This window comes from Notamacropus eugenii, chromosome 1 (assembly GCF_028372415.1).
Source record: "Notamacropus eugenii isolate mMacEug1 chromosome 1, mMacEug1.pri_v2, whole genome shotgun sequence".
Classification (NCBI taxonomy): domain Eukaryota; kingdom Metazoa; phylum Chordata; class Mammalia; order Diprotodontia; family Macropodidae; genus Notamacropus; species Notamacropus eugenii.
Window position 1 is genome coordinate 205,620,004 of NC_092872.1, and position 21,603 is coordinate 205,641,606.

The 21,603-nt window shown below is 39.8% G+C and overlaps 1 protein-coding gene across 4 annotated transcripts in view; it reads right to left on the bottom strand.

Annotated features, from left to right (window-relative positions):
• The window catches only part of CHST15 (carbohydrate sulfotransferase 15), a 123,102-nt gene extending 114,909 nt beyond the window's left edge, over positions 1-8,193 (bottom strand). Inside the window, exon 1 of one of the 4 annotated variants that reach the window (XM_072624909.1) lies at positions 8,078-8,193. The gene's annotated coding sequence lies outside the window, so the exon portion shown is untranslated. Of the gene's footprint in view, positions 1-6,515; positions 7,100-7,394; positions 7,606-7,675 lie in introns of those variants that run through there. The other 3 variants (XM_072624902.1, XM_072624896.1, XM_072624904.1) reach the window with 3 other exon arrangements.
• Between the last annotated feature and the right edge of the window lie 13,410 nt (positions 8,194-21,603).

The following is a 21,603-nucleotide window of genomic DNA, read 5'->3' on the forward strand; positions in this document are numbered from 1 at the left end:
GAGATAAAGTAGAGGCAGTTTTTTCTAGGGTTTGGGGGGGGATGGTGGTGGTGGTAGGAGATATCTAGGATAATATTGGGGGGTATAGAATATAGTGAGGATATTTAAAGAATGGAGGTTACCTGGGCAGCAGGAAAGAACTAGTCAATATGGAGCTGAAGATTAGGAGATGGAATACTTGTAGTGAAAGTTGATCTGCCAGAAAAGACAAGAGAAGATAGGATCTAGAGGATATACATATATATATATATATATATATATATATATATATATATATATATATATACAGAAAGAGAGAGAGAGAGAAGTTAACTTTGGAAAAGAGAAGAGTCAACTCTTTATCAGAGACTATTAAAGCAAATGAGAATAGAGGAAGATATCAAAGTATTTTGAAATCTATAGAAGGGGAGAATATGACTCCCTCAGCAAACTCATTTTATCCTCACATCTGCACTAAACCAATCTTTCAGGTACGGAGAATTCAAATTTAGCATACCCTCCTATTTTGTAGATCAGAAAATGGGGTAGGTCAATTTCCACAAGTCATTCAAAGAAGACACTCCTTGACCTAAATCAATTGATTTGAAAAGCACCCAGAGCCAATTTTTTAAATCTGATATTTAAACATACCTTTGTATTTTAAAACAAAGGCTATTCTCTAGTAAATGTAACAAGTTCTATAAATGCAGGTTCCAAATGACATCAAAACAATTTTAGGGAACACTGATGCCAACTCTTATAAATGACCGTGTGGCATAGTGAAAAGAGCCCTGAATTTATGATTAGGCTATTTGGGTTTAAATCCAGGCTCTGCTACTTTCTCCCTGTGTGATCTTGGGCAAGCATAACCTCTCTGGGCCTCAGCTTCCTCAGCATCTGCAAAATGAGGAAGCTGGACTTGATGGTTTCCTCTAGCTCTAAAAACCTTATACTATTATTCTAGTACAGATTGGAGTATGTAACAGTAAAAGATATAAGGAGTCAGCTGCTGGCTAAGGCTAATTCACCTCATTTACAGTATAGTTTGCAGGAGGTCAAAGACCAGAGAGTCAATGTAAGTTTTCATGAACTTTTGTAAAATGAATACCGAGAATGATCACGAGTTACTGCGTCTTGGATCTTTCACATTCAGCATACGTGACTGAGTGCTTAGCTGCACTTGGAGTCAGAAAGGCCTGAGTTCTGAAGTTCCAGCTTCAGATACTTACCAGTTTTGTGACTCTGAACAAATCACTTAATCACCATCTGCCTCAGTTTCCTTATCTATAAAATGAGGGCCATAATAGCACTTACCTCCAAGAGTCTTCATCAGGATAAAAATAAGGTCACATTTGTAAGGTATTTTACAACCATTAAAGTGCTGTATAAATACTACTTGTTGTGGTTATTGTTCTATACCTAAATTTTGCAATACATATTTGTGACCCTTCAGGCATTATCAGGCATTTGAGCTCCTGTGCCACCAACTGAGTTCTTTCTACTACTCTGTGTGGAAGGAAGGAAGGAAGGAAGGAAGGAAGGAAGGAAGGAAGGAAGGAAGGAAGGAAGGAAGGAAGGAAAAAAGAATGGAAAGAATATAATTTCTCCATTCTTATAATAGGCAGCAGTAGGCAGCATCTGAGTTGCAGATAGAAGACCCTGGGTATAAATCACTGCATGGCTTACCTCAAGTAACACAGTCTGGAGCTCAGTTTCCTTACATCAATCAATCAATCAATCAACTCGCATTTATTAAGCACTTATCCATATGCCAATATATGTATTATATATTGTGTAATGGGCTAATATATGTACATTGGATAATTACTGTACTCTACTGTTATGAAGATCAAATGAGGTAATATAATCAAAAGACATTAAAAACCTTGAATCCATACAGAAACATAAGTTGCTATTAGGGATAATAATGGTGGTTATTTTACCTTCCCATGCTGAGAATCAGACAGGACTATGCATGTGAAAGGATTTAGGGTTACAAGATTTAATATACACATTTCACTGCCTAGGCAATATGAACTAATGGAGAGAAGGCTGGCCTTAGAGTGAGGAAGATCTAGATTCCAGGTCAGTCTCTGACACTCAATGGCTGCCAGATCCTGGGCAAATGATTTAAGATAGTAGTGCTCTCAGTGATTCTCTAAAACCTAGAGAACAAATCTGTATCAGTGGAGGGAGTTTCCCCATTCAGAATTCTCCATACCAAAACTATAGGTCTAGATCATTGTTCAATTTTCAAAGTAGGGTACATGAATGGATAAAAATGTAGGCAGATTAAATACTGGTGGAAAATCCAGTGATGTTTCTTGCATTAAATTTGACTTTTTGCACCCTTACATTCTGGGGCACATTGTATTAATCTAAATATTATTTTATTCTGGATTCACAGTTTTAGGTTTAGGGTTTCCTGTGATTTTGAAAAGTCATAAACGAGTTCTTTTCCATGTTACTTTGCTAAGGCATCACACAACTGATTCTTCAACCTCTAATAAAAGGAAATCCTTCATTTTGGCCCTTGGACAAATCTCCCTGCTCTTGGCATGCAAGAAGCCCACAAACTCTTTTGATTTTGCCCACAGAGTATGAAATGATTCTAAGAATAGAGGAGAAAAAAGATGGAAGCTTTTACAGCATTGTAAGTGACAGCATGTGGATCATTAGCAGGGGCAGATTGTTTTAAGCCTGTTACACTCTAGTAATCAATGAAAAAAAAAACCCAATTTCTGTGTACTACATATCTCCAAATATTCTTTCTTCCCTTCTCCATTGTTATCAGGTTAATATTACATGTTGATTTACTTATGCTGTACCTATCGTAAAGGAAAACTTGTCTTGAGCATAGCATAGAAGAAAGATTTGGAGTCAGTGGACCCAGGGCTCAAGGTTTGAATCCTGACTTCTACTTTGTTGCCTCTCTGACCTTGGATAAATCACTTAACCTTATGTGGGTCCTACTCTCTTTATTTATAAAGTGAAGAAGCTGGACAAGATGATTTCTAAGGTCTCTTTCAGCTCTGAATTGTACTATTCTATGATCAGTAACATGCACTGTTAATAAGTAGCACTGAAAACGCATAAATTAATATGTCTAGTATGGTAGATCACAAATTAAAGTATAGTTGAAAGAACCTTGGACCTGGCTAGAATCAGAGCATCTAGGGTAGCTAAGCAGCATATGAACTCAGGCAAGGCTGTGAATAGTTACCTGGAAAATTTTCAGCTATAATAAATTGCCTTTGAATATAACTGCCAGTTTTGTACTTCAGTTTTCTTGTCTCCAAAGTGGAGATCTACTTTCAATGTCTGCAAGTAAGAGAGCTTTTTTTATCTAGTGCCAAAGCAGTAATATATGTATAAACATTTGTAGCCCTAAGACATTACATAATCATTGATTCAAGCAGAAAGGGACCTGAGGGTTCATCTAGTCTAGCCTAATTCCCTTATTCTATACATGAAGAAGTCAAATCCCAGAGAGGTTTTGACTTGCCGAAGGTCACATGAGCAGGAAGTGACAAAACCTGAATTTGAACTCAAAACTTCTGATTCTAAAACCAGCACTCTCAGCTATTATCACCGTCACTCCAATACTAACTGGATGGATAGCCATGGACAAACTATTGCTGTTCTCTGGGATTCAGCTCCTCCCCTGTAAAACCGAGGGGCTACCCTGTGATCTGTAAATTGAAAGCCCTAAGGACACTCCTCCTCCTTTCATTCATACTGGATGAAGAATGTCATTTCCAATTAGGACTTCTAGAAGTCTAAGAATTAAATACTCTTCAATGATGAACCAAACTGGAAAAAAAAAAAAAGAGAGAGTCTAACAGTTTAAATCATTTGAGACCAGCATCCAAAGGCTTCCAATGAGCTTCCAATTTACTCCTGAAAATTGCATCCCATTAACTCATGAAATATGAATGACAATAAAAGGAATCTCTTTGTTAGGGAGCAAAGCTGTCATCCAATCCCATAGCCATCCAGTGATAGAAAGTTCAAGAAGAGAAGGATTACAGGAGAGAAGCTGTGAAGTTTAGGCTGTGATGAGTTGCTTGAAAAGAGTCAAACCATAATAAGTCGCCTTTGAACCTAAATGCCTCCTCAGCAAATGCTCTTTGAAGAATCTATTTCAGACTGCCAGTAGCCTGCATTTCAGGACCATTCTTCACAATCTCAAATATGCATTACCAAGCAGGGCTAACTGTTTCTCAGTAAAAGTGGAAAGAGAGGGAGGAAAATGCTTTAGGTAAGACTTATAACTAATGTCTGCTGATATAAATCCTGTGTGTGAGAGAGAGACAGACAGACAGAGACAGAGACTGGGGTGGGGGTGAGGAGAGAGAGAGAGAGAAAGAGAGAGAGAGAGAGAGAGAGAGAGAGAGAGAGAGAGAGAGAGAGAGAGAGAGAGAGATGCAGAGGCAGCTTGGTGTGGTCTTGAAGACAAGACACTTGAATTCGAGTCCTTCCTCAGATACAAACTAAACTGAGTAACCATGGGCAAGTTATCTGATCTCTCTATATTCCCCCCACCCTCCCCAACCCCAGCAACTCTCTAAGGTCATAAATTACAGAGGAGTTGTATATTGGAATCAGTAGAAGGTGTTTCCACACTAAGAGTTCTCCCCGTCAATGAAATCATACATTCCGACTTAGAAGATCTATCCATCCATTCATCCATTTATCTATCTATCCATCCATTCACATTTATCTGTCTGTCTGTCTATGTATCTATTCAACCATATATCTGTCTATGTCCGTCACTCGTACTTAAGGCTGAGGTCAACTGCCCAATTTCAGCCTATATTTTGTGTATAAGTATATGTTATTTATACATACATATACAAATATATATTTATACACTTACATACAAGTATATACACATGTATAAATAGCATGTATACACACACTGAATAGATATCTGGTTGTTGGCAAATATAAGTAACATATATATATCATATATACATGCATATATAAATGTTTCTTGATAGTAAAGTATTGTATGTGTGTATATTGTGTTTCATATAGTGTAGATGTATATAAACAATTTATCTGTATGATACACATGTGTAATTTCTCACCACTCCATATTATATATGTAATATACAGGATGTGCATATTTCGTATATATGCATACAATACATACATATATATTATGTATGTATAAATAATCACATATTGAATATGGATTGAAATGGATCAGTCAATTCACCTCAGTTCAGAAGGCATTCCCTCCTATGATATTACTTCATACATTTTAATGACTCACATCTCAGGTTCCCCTCACAAGATGACATAAAATTTGTTGAAAAGTAAAAAATAAAAACAAAAATTTCTGAGTCGGCGCCACGGAGACCCTCTTTCATTACTCAACACATTCACCTCTCCCACTTCCATCTCACCCCCTCATGCTCCGCTCCATTCAGTAAAGATGCTGCCACCTCTTACCCCACTGGCTGCTGCCCCCAAATCCCAGAGACCAGCTAGGGATACCGCAGCCGCTGCGGATCTATTCAAGCTGCTGTGCTTGGGGAGCGCCAAAAGATCCTGTGTCAAGCTTCATTAGGAAAATAGGGACCCTGCGCAGTGGAGGAGTGAGGAAGGGAGTGTAGGAGAGAAAGGAAAGGGAAATGCAAGGCGGGGGTGGGGGGAGAGAAGAGCAGAATGGAATGGGGGGAGGGAGAGAGAGAGAGAGCAAAAGTTCACAGCCCTTCTGTTTTTCAGGACAACAGTCTAGTTAACCTGGGAACAGTATAATCGGAGAGCTAGCTCTTTCCCGGCCTCTAGGCTGCACATTGATTAAGGTTATCAGTAGCGTGCCAAGGTCTGAGGGCAGAAACTCTCCAATCTAGCCGATCTCTGCTCCTTGGGGATGTGATTCCACCATGCACCAATGCTCGGGAGCATTCCTAATCCGCCCTGCCCCCATTCTTCCCTCTCTTCCCCATCCTTCTAGAAAAATTTAAACTCCTTGAGAGCAAAATTTGTGTCTCAGCATCCCTGCACCTAGTCCTGTGCTTTCTATTCAATTCAGCTCCATACAACAAGCATTGTTAAACACCAACTACGAGCCAGGCAGATTTAGGCACTAGGGATACAAAGACCAGTCGTCTATGATTTGCACTTCACTTGACACATAGGACCGGTTTGATCTACAAGGCACGTCAGTGTTTACAAAGTGCTATGTAAACGTCTCATTTGATTCTCACAAAATCCTGGGAGGTAGTTGCAATTATTATCTCCCTTTTATAGATAAGGACACTGAGGCAGCCAGGTGAACTCTACAAACATCATTTCATCTGATCATTACAACAACCCTCATAGATAGGTACTATTATTATCTCCACTTTACAGATTAGAAAATTGAGGCAGACACTAGTTAAGTGACTTGTCAGGGTCACAAAGCCACTGTCTAAGGTTAATTCTGAATTCAGGTCTTCCAGATTCAGATTCAGCCACCAAGTTAAAGCCTGTAGCGAGGATTTGAAATGAATTCGGAAAGAATTCCCTTCTTCCCGACCTACCCCAGTGTTCAGGTTGCCCAAGATTCTCCGGTCCTAGCCCCACCAGCAGCAGGCGTCCTAGATCTTGTGAGGAAAGCAAGAGTTCACTCCGCCCAAAAGAAGCAAGTCACCTAGCTACGCGTTCAGGAGAGAAGAGGAACCCACGTTTGGGCTTCCTCCTTCCGAAGAAGTGCAGTTCTGTCAAAAACGCGCGTGACGTTAGAGGGGGACCTGAGGGTGAGTGGGAAGGATGTGGAGGAGAAGAGGGAGGAGGAGGAAAACTGGGAGCGCCTGCCGGTAACTTCTCTCCAAGTGCGCTATGCCCTCGCCAGCCACGCATTCTTCAAGAAGCAGCGGGATACCCGACGCTCTGCCAAGCACTAGGCACCCATGGCATTCACTCTGAGACACTTGGAAAGCTGCCCCGAGACTGAAAAGATGCAGCTCCAAACCTGGAGGTATAGAGTTGGTCCACTGCCCTAGGGGCAAAGCGGGAGGAAAAGCAGCAACTTTCTCAGGGCACCCACAGCTCTTCAGGACCACTCAGTCCCCATTCCCCAGAATAGCCTCAATTAACCCCCTCTGCTGTCCATCCCAACAGGCCGGGCGCCAATCCGCACCCTCTCTGCCCCCCAACCCCCGCCCCTTCAGGACCTGGGATTGCCCGCTAGGAATTATCTGCCTGGTCCCGCCACCCGCGCGCGTCTTCATTCCGCGGACCTAGAGGAGGATCGATCCCTCTGAACCACCTCCTCCCCCGGTCCCTACTCATTCTCCTCTCCCGTCGGCATGCCCCGCTGGACCCCTGCTTCATCTAGCCCTACTTAATCTCTCTCGGGCTTCCAGGAGAGAATTCCCAAGTCTTCTCCCGTGTAAACCCCGAGGGCCGCTGAAACTCACTCCATTCAGCCCCAGCAGTCTTCTCCAGGGCTCTTCCTGCAGCTCGGGGAGGGGACGAGCAAGACCAGACCTGGAGGCTCGAGAGCCCCTTCCCCTCCCCCAAGCGACGTCCTCCCCAGAGCTCCACTCCCTGCCTCTGGCTGCCTGGAGGAGGACTGCCGGCTAGCTAGGCGCGCGCTCGCGTGCAGCCCCCAGGCGGATCGGGAGATGTGGGTTGGGAGAAAGGAGAGAAGGAGGAAGGGAGAGGGCGGTGCAGCGAGGGGGGGCGGGGTGGTTCAGACCTGGGTCTCAGCTCTGCCAACTCCTAAGTTCATTGTCTACGTCCTTAGCCCTTGGCTCTCGCCGTCTCTGCTACTGCAGCCGCCGCCGCCGCCGCCGCCTCTGTCTCTAGAAGAGTGCGGGGTGGGAGAGAGAGGCTGTGCGCACGCAGCTTCGGGTCCCTGTGTCTCCGAGGCGCTCTCCAGCCTGGGGATGTCTGGCTGCGACCGCAGCAGCCACCGCAGCTCCCTCTGGCCGCTGCATCCCACCCAGCCTTGGAGCTGGGAAGCCTTGGTCACGACAAACCCTGTCCACCCCGACGCACACATGCATGGGAAGAAATGCACTGGTTGTGAATGTGTGTGTGTGTGCGCGCGCGCGTTTAATCACAGGTTTTCACTAATCGTGGGTGACGAAACTTGTACCTGAAGTGTGCAAACAGGGCCTCCCATAAAGGCGATCTCGAGTCCTCTTTAAAAGCTCCCTGATTCGACTGACGATCAAACAGAAAATGTCTAAGAATGAAGTGAATACCACACGTTACTGATAAACACTCGGATAACGCTTCCCGTTATCAACAACCCCTCCCACCCCCGTGGCCCTGGGACACGATTCAACTCCAATTTGCAATGTTCAATTAAGAAGTTTTAGCTCAGCGGGTTTGGTGGTTGTTATTCTTGCCCTGAAGTAAACACTTTTTTTTTTAAGTGATGTTATGATACAATTGAAAAAAAAAATACCGGAAAACTCCGTCCAAATAGAGAGCAGCAATTACTCACTGCCAGGGACACTGAAATAACTCTGGAATCAACTCATACATTGATATTCAAGGCCACAGCACATATGGGGTGGGTGCCCACTTTTTTCCTTTTTTTTTTTTCTGATCAAGGGGACCCTTGCTTCTTGTCAGCCATGAATGTTTGCTTATGCTTGGAGTGGAAAGGCTCAAAGAGATTCCAGTTCCATGGTTTGCCACAACTGACTCAGAGGCAGCTGCCTGAGGAAAACACCTGGTTAAAGCTCAGAAGAAGCCTGTAATTTGAATATGTTTAATCTCCTTTCTCAGGATTGACGAGGCTGTCAGTTAAGAAATGGACACTTCACAGAAATCTGAAAAATAGGCTTACTTAGAAAAAACTGCTATTGTGTTTAGTGTGTTGGGAACTGGTATGTCCTGTTTTCTGAAATCATGCTCTTTTGATTCTTGCTTCAACTTTAGGTCCTCCACCCCCCTCACCATAGTCCACAGTGATGTCACAAACCTCTCCATAGCAACTAATTGTGAGGTTATAATCAGGGGATTATTACTTCAGCCAGGGGGAAAATAGGAGGAATAAATGAGTTCTTCAAAGCAATATCCTGTTTTCACGCAAAATACTAATCTAAAATAAAATATCTACCAAGAAAGATTAATGGGGAAAATGGACTTAGCAATGTTTGCTTGCAATAGGTCCGTTTCTCACGTAGAACTGAGCCTTTAAAACGACAAAAAACTCCCCCCACCAAAAAAAAATACAATGAACTCTTTTTTTGCTACATTCACAATTCCCAGTAGATGATGATGCCATTTTTCAAATTCTTACATAGCTGCTCCATTTGGGTTTATTTATTAGCTACCAAGAAAAGACCCTTTTTTTCCTCACTAAGGTTTATATAGACAAGTAATTGCATCAGTGGGGATTCAGTCACAGACTGGCTAAAGAGAGGTGGTTGTACATATGTAGATAGAAGAAGGCTCTCAGCCAGATAGCCATCAGTTCATGGTGTCCAACTGGTTTAAACAAACATAAAGAATGTTAGAGGCAAACAGCAAAAGGAAATTCCCCTCCTGTAAGCTTGAATGGGGAAAATATTCAGTGACCACACATACAGAGGTCTTTCCTTTTCTCTATATAAACACATAACTCAGTTATGGAAACAGACCAGTGTGAGCACACATCCCTTCCAAATTCATATGCTAAGAATGAGAGTTGACATGTTGTAAATTGTGTTTAAATAGAGTAACTAGATGACTTTGATTTGGATTTCTCTCTAGTCTTTTTGGACACATGTTCAGACAAAGGATGTTTCTTCTGTGAAGCTACTTTAAAACACAACTTTATTTTTTTTAAATGAGGTGGAAAGAAGAGCCAGTACATGTAAAGTCTGAGTCATCATATCTAAGGCCCCTTTCAGTCATATTATGACTAAAATTCAGGAAGGATATCTGGAAAAATTGAAGGATACTCAGTAAGATTAGGACATGTGTCAAGAGTCACAGTAATACACATAACAGTAATAACAGCTTATAGTGATACAGCACTTTAAGATTTCTAAAGCCCTTTATTTTTGTAGGGGAAGGGGTTACACTTTGTAAATAACTTTATTTTTTCCTTGTCTCCTTGGATTCCCATAACAACCTTGGGAGAAAGACACTATTATTATCCTCCTATTAAAGATGAAGAAACAGACTGGGAGAGTGATTTTTACCAGAGACACACAGTTATTATGCATCTCAGTTGGAACATGAACCCAAGTCTTTCCATGATACTGGATTTGGTTAAGGTCAGGAAGACCTGAGTTGGAGTCCTGACTCTGGCATGGCTGAAATTCAATTTCCTGCTCTGTAAAATGGGGCCAATGTTTGCACCTACTATGGTGCAAACCATATGGGGTTACCAATTAAAGTAAGATTACTTGAGTTACAATCTTATATTTCCTACTTACTCTACCTATGTGATTTAGACAGTTAACCTCCCTAACTACCAATTTCCATATCTTTTCAGTGAAAGGGATCTCTTAAGTTCACTTCCTATTCTAAATTTATGCTTGTAATTTACAAAGCACCATATAAATGTAAACTGTCATTATTAATAGGGAGATAACAAATAAACAGTAATTTTCTACATGCCTATCTGCCTACATGTGGGTGATTTGATGGGCTTTTACTTCCTAAATATCACCCACGTCATACCAGTTAGACCTATACTCCTTTGAGAATATAAGATTTTAGCTTTAAAAGATGCTGGCCCCTGCTTCCCTCCTTCCCCCTCCCCACCCCTTTCCAACGGAGAATATGGTATAAGCAGGCAATGTGTTCTTTATCATTTAGCAATTACTAGCCAAAATGTGTCCAATACTGAAGGGGTGAAAGAGGGGAAGGGAGGGAAGTGGGCTGGCCCCAAAGAAAAACTTTACCTACTTTATGATATTAACTAGGCTTGTCCTGTGTGTGTAAGACATGGACCAGGACAGCAACTCCATAGTAAGCTTCCAATTTCTTCTACCAATAAGTGACCTACCTCTCGGTCTGTACTCTGACTGACATATTTATACTGCACAGCAATCTGAAGTGCATTTAAATTACATAAATTTAGAAATACTGTGGTTAGACAGAACTCTTCTGCAGTAACACATCCATTAAGTGCACTTTAAACCAATTTCGGTATGCTAATCCACCACCAATATACAAGAAATTTGGGATCTTGTGAAAATTTCCTACACCTATTCCAAAATCTAAGTTTGAACTATAATTATGCCAGATAATAGCTCCTATAATAGTATATCGGGAAGGTAGTCATTTTTTTTTTTTTTAGCAAAACTGAAGTAACAGGTAGGACATATAACTATAAGGTTATAAGATTGCTTTTTGGAAGCTAATAATAGACCATGTTTCTGAAGCTTTACAGTTTTTAAATCAATTATTCCTCAAAGCAATCCTGCGAGGTAAGTAATATAAGCATTATCATGCATATTTGTTGTTGTTGAGTTGTTTTTCAATCCTGTCCAGCTCTTCATGACCCCCATTTGGTATTTTCTTGGATCAGTCTGGCATATTCTTTCCCAGCTCATTTCACAGATTAAGAAACTCAGGCAAGCAGGCTCAAATGACTTGCCCAGGATCACATTGTTAGTGAGTATCTGAGGCCAGATTTGAACTCGGGAAGATGAATCATACTAACTCTATGCCCAGCACTCTATCCATCCTACCCCTGACAACCCATTTTCTCCATTTAGCAGTGAGGAAATTGAGATTTAGGAACCTTTTCTCTGTAATCCTACTCTTTTGTCCAGGTACCTCTTCCACATGCAAATGGCATCTCATTATAAAGATGCTGCCATTTCTGGAAACTCTTTGGGAGCTATCTTCAGAGTTAGTTTATCAACTGTGCAAGCAAATCATACATTTATAGCCGGAAGGCCATCTAATCCAAACCCCTTGTTTTACAAACAAGAGAGCTGAGCCCCACAGAGGTTGCGTTACTTGCCCAAAGGTACACAGGTAGTAAGTTATAGAGACAAAATTTGAACTCAGAACCTCTGGCCCCTCATCTAGAATACTTTCTATTACATTTGATGGCAAAGAGGATTGGACTTAGAGTGAAGACCTGAGTTAAGTCCCCCTCAGACATTTGCTAGCTGTGTGACCCTGACAATGTTCTGTAACCTCTCTTCAGCCTCATTTACTCATCTATAAAATGGGGATAATAATAGCCCCCTACCTCATAGGGTTGTTGTGAGAATTAAAGGACATAATATATACATAAAATTTTTCATTCAATTCTTACAACAATCTGTGAGGTAAAGGCTATTATTATTCCCATTTTATAGATGTGTAAACAGAGGCCAAAGAGAAGTAAAGGAACTTTGAAAAAAGTTAAGCTATTATTATTACTTTTATAGTCTTATAATGGAGGTTGATTAATTTACTTTTGCCCCATATTGTACCCTCCAGTTTGATCACCTATTTCATCCTCTAATCATAGCTAAAAATGAATTGTGGCTGCTTCAAAAAAATCCTCAAAAGATGGAAATTTGCCATATATGAAGGTACTCGAAAGAGAGCATCACAAGTTAAGAAAATGCTTTCAGAATTCCAAAAGTCTGAAGAACACAGCTAACCTAGTTAAAACATGGATGTAACTGCCCAGGGGACCTACTTTGAAGCGCACAATTATAATTTGGGTGGCTTCTGTGTCAGTTCTAGTAAGCTGTTGAAATCTTCCAGCTCTACCTATGTCCTAGAGGATTGGGGGAATTCCATAACAATAAACCTTAAGCACTTACTAAGATCCAGGCTTGGTGCTGGGCCCTGAGGATGTAGATATAAGGAAGGCAATAGCTATCTCGTAGGAGTTTATAAACTGTTGATATCATATAACCTAGGAGCAATACAGTGATTATGACCACAATGCCAACTAATAGGACAGTAGCTAAAATTGAAGGGTAGAGTCTATTGTTTGAATATTTGAAATTATAAGCTAAATACTTTGCAAATAAAATGGTTTACTCTGGCTATCATTTTTACCACTTAGCCATGCTGTCATCAGATCTATATTATATGTACCAAACAGAAAAAAAAAAAAGAGTTGTTGATTTGGTAAATTTAGAGCAGCAGTTCTGGAGGCACTAAGCTTTTGAAATACATTTCATTTTCTTGGTTGAATGTTGGATGTATTTATATTTTTCAGAGCAGAACTTGGGAAAGAGAATGGAAATAGTATTCCTATCCCCAGGAATTTCAAGTTATGATTTCTCCTTGGATCCCTTCTATGTTGGCCAATCAAAGTGTCAGATGCTGGCTAAATGGGAGGTCCACTTACAATAACTTTTCATAGAGTAGAAAGAGGGGAAATGGGGTGGGAATTTTAAGGACACAGACACCCAGAGTTTTAGAGCTAGAAGTGACTTCAGAGATGCTTTATTATTGGGTGGAAAGGGGGAGAAGAGGATGGGATCTATGATTCTAATAGTATAGGGCACAGTTCCAATAAGGAAACTCTCTTTACCAATTGAGTTAAGCATGTTTTCAACAACTTAAAAGTTTTTGAGAGACTTGTGTGAAGTGAGGACAATACTAATTCCAGAAATGTTTTATGGGAGTAGTATCCTCATTTTGGCCATGACGTATTCAAACTCTATTAACCCATTTCAAATAATCCTGGTTAAGCCACTTGGAACTTTCCATTCTTGCCTAATATTGTTGTGACCACCAGATCAAGTAGATGCCATAAGTTCCAGTAATAATTCTTCCAAATATGGAAACCTAATACCTCACTGACTAGTTAAGCTTCACTGGCCTATCACAGAGTGCTGCTGGTTGTTAGCATGCTTTAAGTTGACCGGAAAAGCCATAGAAACCAAATCTATATCTTAGTAGTGAGCTTTTCTTAGTGCACTAATAAAAGTCTTTTCCTTTCAGTTTGACTGTTTATTTTGTTTGACATCCTGTTTTGCAGAGCAGTTGATGGGTTAAATAATTTCTGAAGGGCCCACTCCTTCTTGGTTGAGAGGTTCCCCATTTGCCTGGGAGCACTGAGAGTTTAAGGGGCTTATCAAAGGTCAGATAGCTGGTACAGTTCAGAGGCAGGACTTGAACCCAAGCTTTCTTGACAGAGACTAATTCTCTATCCATTACATCACATGATTTCTCAACCAAGCCATTAAAAAAAAATGATTTCATAGAATTCAGTCATAGAAATTCAACATGGTGTATTCCTTTGATATCAACCAGTCCAACTTCCTCATTCTACAGATAAGAAAACCAAGGCCCAGGGAATATGTAAGCTGCTTAACATCAAGTCATTCATTAATTACAAAGTCAGAAGGTAGAACAAGCTCTTCAGCAGGACATCAGAAGAAATACTAGGTTTGGAATCAAAAGACTGATTCAAAGTGGACTTTTTTCACTTACTAGGCTTATGACTTTGAGAAAGTCAATTCAAATCAACAAACGTTTGAGAAGGAGAGCACTTAAAATAACAACGGACAACATAAAATACTTGGGGGTCTACCTGCCAAGACAAACTTGGGAATTATATGAGCACCACTTTTTACAGAATTAGAGATCTAATTAGTTGGAGAAATATTAATTGCTCATGGATAAAAAACAACTCAATGACACAAAGGGTGACATCATAAGAAAGTTAGGGGAGCGTGGGAAAATTTACCCATAAGATCTATGTGTAAAAGAAAAGTTTATAACCAACAAGATACAGAGAAGATCATGTGTGGGAAAATGGATAACTTTGATTACATGACATTAAAAAGGTTTTGCACAAACAGAATGAAATGCAGTCAAAACTATAAGGAAAGCATAAAATTGTGAGAAAAAATTTACAGCAAGTTTCTTTGGGAATGGTCTCATTTCTCAAATTTTTGGAGAACTGAGTCAAATTTATAAAAATAAGAGTCATTCCCCAAATGATAAATGGTGAAAGGAGGTGAACAGGAAGTTTTCAGAAGAAAAATTCAAAGCCATCAATGGTCGCACATACAAAAATACTCAAAATCACTGTTACTTAGGGAAATACATAATGAAAATAACTCTGTGGTAACACTTTACACCTGTTAGACTGATTAACATGACAGAAAAGGAAAATGATAAATGCTGAAGGGGATGTGGGAAAAATAAAAAAGGAACTCTATGCACTGTTGGTATCACTGGTCCAATGATCTGGAGAACAATTTGAAACTAAGCCCAACAGGCTGTAAAACTATGTATATACTTTAACCCAGCAATACTGCATCTAGGTCTATATTCAAAGTGATCAAAGAAAAGTGACAAGGACCCATATGTAAATTATATATGTATACATACATGTGTGTGTACGTGTGTGTGTGTGTATTAGCAGCTCTTTTCTGTGGAGGTGAAGAATTGGAAATTGAGAAGATACCCATCAATTGGGGAATGGATGATCAAATTATGATATATGTTTGTGATAGAACACAATTATGTTATAAGAAATGACAGGATGGTTTCAGAAAAATCTAGAAGACATATACGAACAGAAGCAAAGTAAAATGAGCAGAACCAGAAGAACATTTTACATAGTGATAACAATATTGCAATGATAATCAACTTTGAAAGACTTAGCTACAATACAATGACTTAAGACAATTCCAAAGGACGCATGATAAAAAATGCTATCCACCTACAGAAAGAGATATGATGAATTCTGAGCGCAGATTTAACTTTTTTCACTTTATTTTTCTTATTTTCCTCCCTGCAACATTGTTAATATGGAAATATGCTTTTCAGGGCTTCACGTGTATAATTTATATAATTGCTTGCCTTCTTAATGGGTGGGGGAGGGATGTGAGAGAGGAAGAAAATCTGGTAATCAAAAATTTTAAAAATGAATGCCAAAAATAAATGAATGAATAGTTAATTATTCTTTAGGAAAGGTTTATATTCCAACATGGGTACATAATATATACACAGATGAGTACATTCCAAAACATATAGAAATTAGTACAAAGTAATTTTAAGAAGTAAAACTTGTGTAGGAGGCAGCATCTGAAATATACTTACGGAAAGGTAGAAATTCTAAGAAGTGCTTGTGAGGAGGGAGTGCATGTCAGGTATGGAGGATACAGTCTTTGCAAAGGTAATCCACCCAAATGGTGGGGAGGAGAATGGTGTGTATAAGGAGAAGAAAAGAGGCCAGTTTAAGCAGAACAGAAGATATAGTAGGGGAGTAATATGAAGTAAGACTGTAGTACCTAAGGACAACTTCCTTTCCACCTCTCTCAACTCAGGTAACAGACCTCCTAGACAAGGTTATTCCAGATTCAAGTTACTCTGTGGTTCTGCATTCCCCTGAAACAAGAGTTCATGAGCCTTCACAACGTTTGCCATTTTAATAAGCCAGAAGACACGGCTAATTCAAAGGATCAACATTTAGTGCAGCACCATACTAAGTAATATAGGGGAGGAAAGAATATTTCCCCAGTATTAAACACACATGGTTTAAAAAGCATGTGGTCCCACAAATGCATGTTTTGTTAATGGGAAGAATGCACGTATGTAGAGTACGTGTGGAGAGACACACTTTGGGATCTCACAGAGGCAATAGCATGTGGTTGGAGAGACAATTCATGTTTCTGCCAAGTGGTGTGAATGTGTACATGTGCATATATGTATGTGTGTGTCTATTAGCCTGTTAGATTTTCCCCTGCTTGTCCCACATAGCCACATTTGGATGTTGCTTTGCTAATCTCACAGTTTCCACAGCTTGCTTTTAACCCTGTATGGTTCCTCTGGGCACAAAGTTGTGGAATTTCTCCTTCTCCTACCTCAGGGGTGAGGAACCTGTGTCCTCAATGCCACATGTGGCCTTCTAGGTCCTTGGGTATGGCTGAGTCCAAATTTTACAGAACAAATCTTTTATTAAGAGGATTTGTTTTGTGAAGTTTGATTTCAGTCAAAGGGTCACACTTGAGGACCTAGATTGCCACATGTGGCCTCAGGGCTGAAGGTTCCCTACCCCTGTTCTAGCTTCTGGTTTCAGCTGGAGAACTCAGTTGAAGTGTGACTTCTTTGCCAGTAACTAAAGAATGGGCTCTATCATTTTTCTTTTAGAGTAAAACATATTTATCATTATAGGCATTTTAAAGGGGCAGAGCAAACAATGTATCATGGGACTAGGAAAAAAATAAAACTTCTAGTGTCTTTTCCTCCAGAGGGAAGGATTTGTCTCTCTCTTCTCAGAGCTTTGGCTGAGATAGGAATTTCATCTACAGAAGGAAATTCCCCTACCCAGGATTCAAGGTCTTTGGCACACAAAAACCCCGGTTACCTAATGTTCATGACCTTCAATCTATTTTTTAATCTTGGCTTTTTGCTTATTAGGAACAGAATCTTTGGCACAACTATCTGTCTGAATTAAAGTCAGAAAGTCCTCATAATTCCGTGCTTTCTTCCTGGAGACCTTTCTATGTCTCCAAGCCTACTTCAGGAAGTCTCTGACAAAATCCCATGTAACTACTTGGGTCTGATTCACTGTGTTTTTTTTTTTTTCTTAAGCTGCCCAGCATGCTTTGCATCTGTTTTTCAAACCCATCTAAGCAAACAAAAAAACTCATTGTCTTCCTCCTGCTTTGCTACAGTTCTACCTTTAATATATGTAGGTGGTCTAGCAATAAGCTACCTGACAACCAGAGAGGTCAGTGGGAGTCAGGTTGTGGAGAGATTTAAATGCAAGATTGAGACTTTTGAATTTTATTCTAGAGACATTAGGGAACCACTGAATTTGTCTGAATGGTGATGATGATGGTGGCACTCACCATGTGCCAGACACCATGCTAAGCACTTGAGAGTTATCTCATTTGATCCTCACAATAACTCTGGGAGGTAGGCGCTGTTATAATCATTTTGCAGATGTGGAAATCGAGACAAATAATTTGCAGATGATATATGACTTGTCCACAGTCATGTAGCTAGTAAGTTCTAAGGTAAAATTTGAGTTCAGGTCTTTCTAACTCTAGAGCCAACCTCTATCCACTTTGTTCCCAAAACTGCCCTAAGTTATTTTTCAGTCATCTCCAATTCCCTGTGACCTCTTTTGGGGTTTTCTTAGCAAAGGTACTGGAGTGGTTTGCCATTTCCTTCTCCAACTCATTTTACAAATGAGGAAATTGATGCAAACAAGGTTAAGTGATTTTCCCAGGGTCACACAGCTAATAAGTGTCTTGAGGTCACATTTGAATTCAAGAAGAGTCTTCCTGACTCCAGGCCTGGCATTCTGTCCGCTGTGCCACCTAACTGCCTTCAACATTGTTATATATGCATGGAATGTTAATCTAGTGGCTATGTGGAAAACGGATTTGGGAATGGGGAGATTGGATGTAGGGTGACCAATTAAGAAGCTATTGTGGTAACCCTGGTATGAGCTATTGAAAAGCTGAATTAGGGTGATAGAAGAAAAGTGCTGGATCTGAAAGATGTAGAGGAAGAATGGGTGAAATTTGGTTACTCAATGAATAGTGGAAAGCAATTTAAACTCTCTGGGTTTCAGTTTCCACCTCTTTAAGATAGAGCTAATAATACTTACACCATTGACTTCAAAAGGTTATTTCAAAGACCAGATAATATATGGAAAGTACTTCCAAATACATTTATACAAATACCAGACTAGTTCAGTAGGGAGAATGTGATACCCAATATCAGAGAAGTGGGTTTGTTTCCCAAGATAAAATCTTTCCTGTGATGACTGAATCTGAGGCATGGGTGCAAAGATCCAGCAGGGAAGAGTGGATAGGGCACGAGACTTAGAGCCAGAATTTGGGTTTAAATCTTGCTTTGGGTGATCACTAGCTGACTATGTAAGCCACTAATCTAACACCTCAGTTTCTTATCTGTAAAATTAAAAAGTTGACCTTGATGGCCTCTAAGGTCTTCTTGCTATAAATCTATGATCCTACATATTCATGAAACAATTCACTATACCTCTGTGGGCCTCAATTTCCTTCCCTGTAAAATAAGGTAAGCAGAGATTACTATTAAGGTTTTTTCCAATTCTAAATCTTAGAACATCATTTACTGTTCTGATTCTTGACCCAGTGAATTCACTACAACACATTACTCCTGTTTTTTTTAATCATTTGCCATACTGAGGGCAAACCTGCTCTTTGTGAAAATAACTGACAAATTGTACACAGAACTGGTACACAGAACACATAACTGGTAGTTACTTGGCGTGAGCTGCCTGAGTTCCATTCATCCTTATTATGTCCCTATAAACAGAAAACATTTTACTAAGCAAAAAGAATGCTTGAAGTGAAATATTTTAATCTGGTTCTGTAGCTTACCATCTGTGGGATCTTGGGCAAGTCACCTGACTTCTAAGGGCTTCCATTTCCTTGTATTTGGGTTATAATCATGAATGGGGCTAGGCAATCTCTGCAATTCTTTCTAATGCTAATATTCTATCAGTTAATACATGATAGTTCATGACAGCTGCTCTGGTAAAATGAGAAGTCAGTGTGGAAAGATATAAATCTTAACAGCACATTCAATGGAGCTTCAGTCTAGACCTGTTGGGACCTGATATATGGATTGAATATCAAACTCCATTTGGAAAAAAAGAAAACTTGATAAATCATATTCAATGGGGTTTCACTGGCTCCATCAGGACTGTAGTGTATAGGCTGAATACATTTCAAGCTAAAAGAGGATAGAAAAGAGTAAAAAGTAGAAGGAGGAGAAAAGAAATGGGTTAGAATCTAGCATTTAACACAGTATCTGACACATAGTAGGTACTTAAGAAATTCTGATAGATAGATAAACAGATAGATGTATAGATAGATAGATAGATAGATAGTTTGACTGTCAAAGTTGAGACTGAGAGCTTATCCCATGAAGTTTGTCTTCAGAGCCCCTCTTGCTTCTTCATTTCTTTCCCTTCTTTCCTGATAGGTTCCTTATAATCCTTAAGGTATCCAAAACTTCAAAGTCTTTTTATCTCCATCCCCTACCAAAATTCATCCTCAAGAAAGGCTGAGAATTATTTCATCCAGTAGTGATTTTTAAGTTTCTCTGTTGTTTTCCAGGGATATTTGCTTTTTTAAGACTATAGGTTGTTTGTTGTTTTTTTCTGATCTTTTCCTCTCTTTCCCTTACCATCCCCTCAAGTATATCCTATTATTTTGTATGAACTCAACATATATATATATTTTTGTGCATACTTCTCTAGGTTTATGTTATTTTCACACAGATTATAAGCTTTTTGAGAGCAGGCATCATTTCAATGTTTTTGTCCTAATATCCTGAAAGTACCACAGCTCCTGGCATGTAGGAGGCACTCTGCAAATATTACTGGATTGAATTTACTCTAGTCTTTGTTAAAGAAATTTCAGGAATTACATTTAGGATCATTGCTTTAGAGGTAGAAGGGACCCATTTAACATTTGAAGTCCTTCACAATCTGGTTCCTTTCTGACTTATTACACATTACTACTCTTCCCTCATTTTATATCCCAACTGAACTGTTGTGCTTCCTCAAATGTCCTCTCCTCCTCCTTTCCCCCTGTATAGTCCTTAGCTCCTGAGGTACCACTTTTCGTAGCAGTATTTTCCTTATTTTGCCTTATTGCCAGTGCTTCTTTCCTCTCTACCAAGGGGTCTTTCTCAGCTCTGGCATGAGCAAATTGCTTTTAGTCTAGGGCAAATTTGGCCTCTAAATAGAAAGGACGAGCCCTATTTATGGCATTCTCTGTCTCTTCATAATCTCACTCAGAACCCTGGAAGAAATTGCTTAAACCTTAGGTTTTTGATAACTATGGTTTCCCCAAAGTGCTCAAAACACAAAGCAAATCAGTTTAGGAAAACTACATATTTCCTCCATATAAAAGACACGCTTTATACAATACATTCACAAATGCTCCTTGACAAAAGCACGAGTAAGATAACTACTGTCATGGGAGGTTTTGGCTGAAACCTCAGAACACACAGTAGTTTTCAGGACCACTAAATAAGCAGTTTCCATTTTACCTCCGTTCTGCACTGTCCAAACAATTCTCTCCAGGTTGATGTCTTTTGGAAAGGCAGGTCATAGCCTGTTTTTCTACCTCCTGCCTGCGGTCATCTTCTCTGATGCAGAAACTCCTCATGCTGCCAGCAAGCTCTGGCTGAGGGATCTAGGATCTCTGGACTTCTTGAACTCACTAGGCTGCCTCCCAAAATGAAAACATTCATATTAGCACCATGACTCAGTCACCTATGCTCAAGGATAGAACAAAACCCTGAAGAGGCATCCAGATGACTTTTAGTCTGTGCACAGGGTGTGGAGGGGGAAATCCTCCAGATGCCCATAAATTATTGTAGAAGGAGTATTGCATTGAGAGCTAGAGGATCCAGATTGTAAGAAGCCCCTTGTGCCTCTAAACCTACAATCCTAGATACTTTTTCTTTACTTTCTTTATTTTTCTTGTGTTTTTTTTTCCATGTTTTCTTTCACAGAATGACTTACTTGAAAATGTGTTTTTGCATGACTATGCATGTAATAAACTATGTCAAATTGCTTGCCTTCTCAATGAAGAAGAGGGAAGGGAGGGAGAAAATTTGAAACTATAATTTGAAAAAAGCTATTAAAATTGTTTTTATATGCAATTGGGAAAAATAAGCTATTAAATAAAAATAACCCCCCATCTTATAAATTAGCCTTCTAAAGATACTCACTCCATCTGTGCT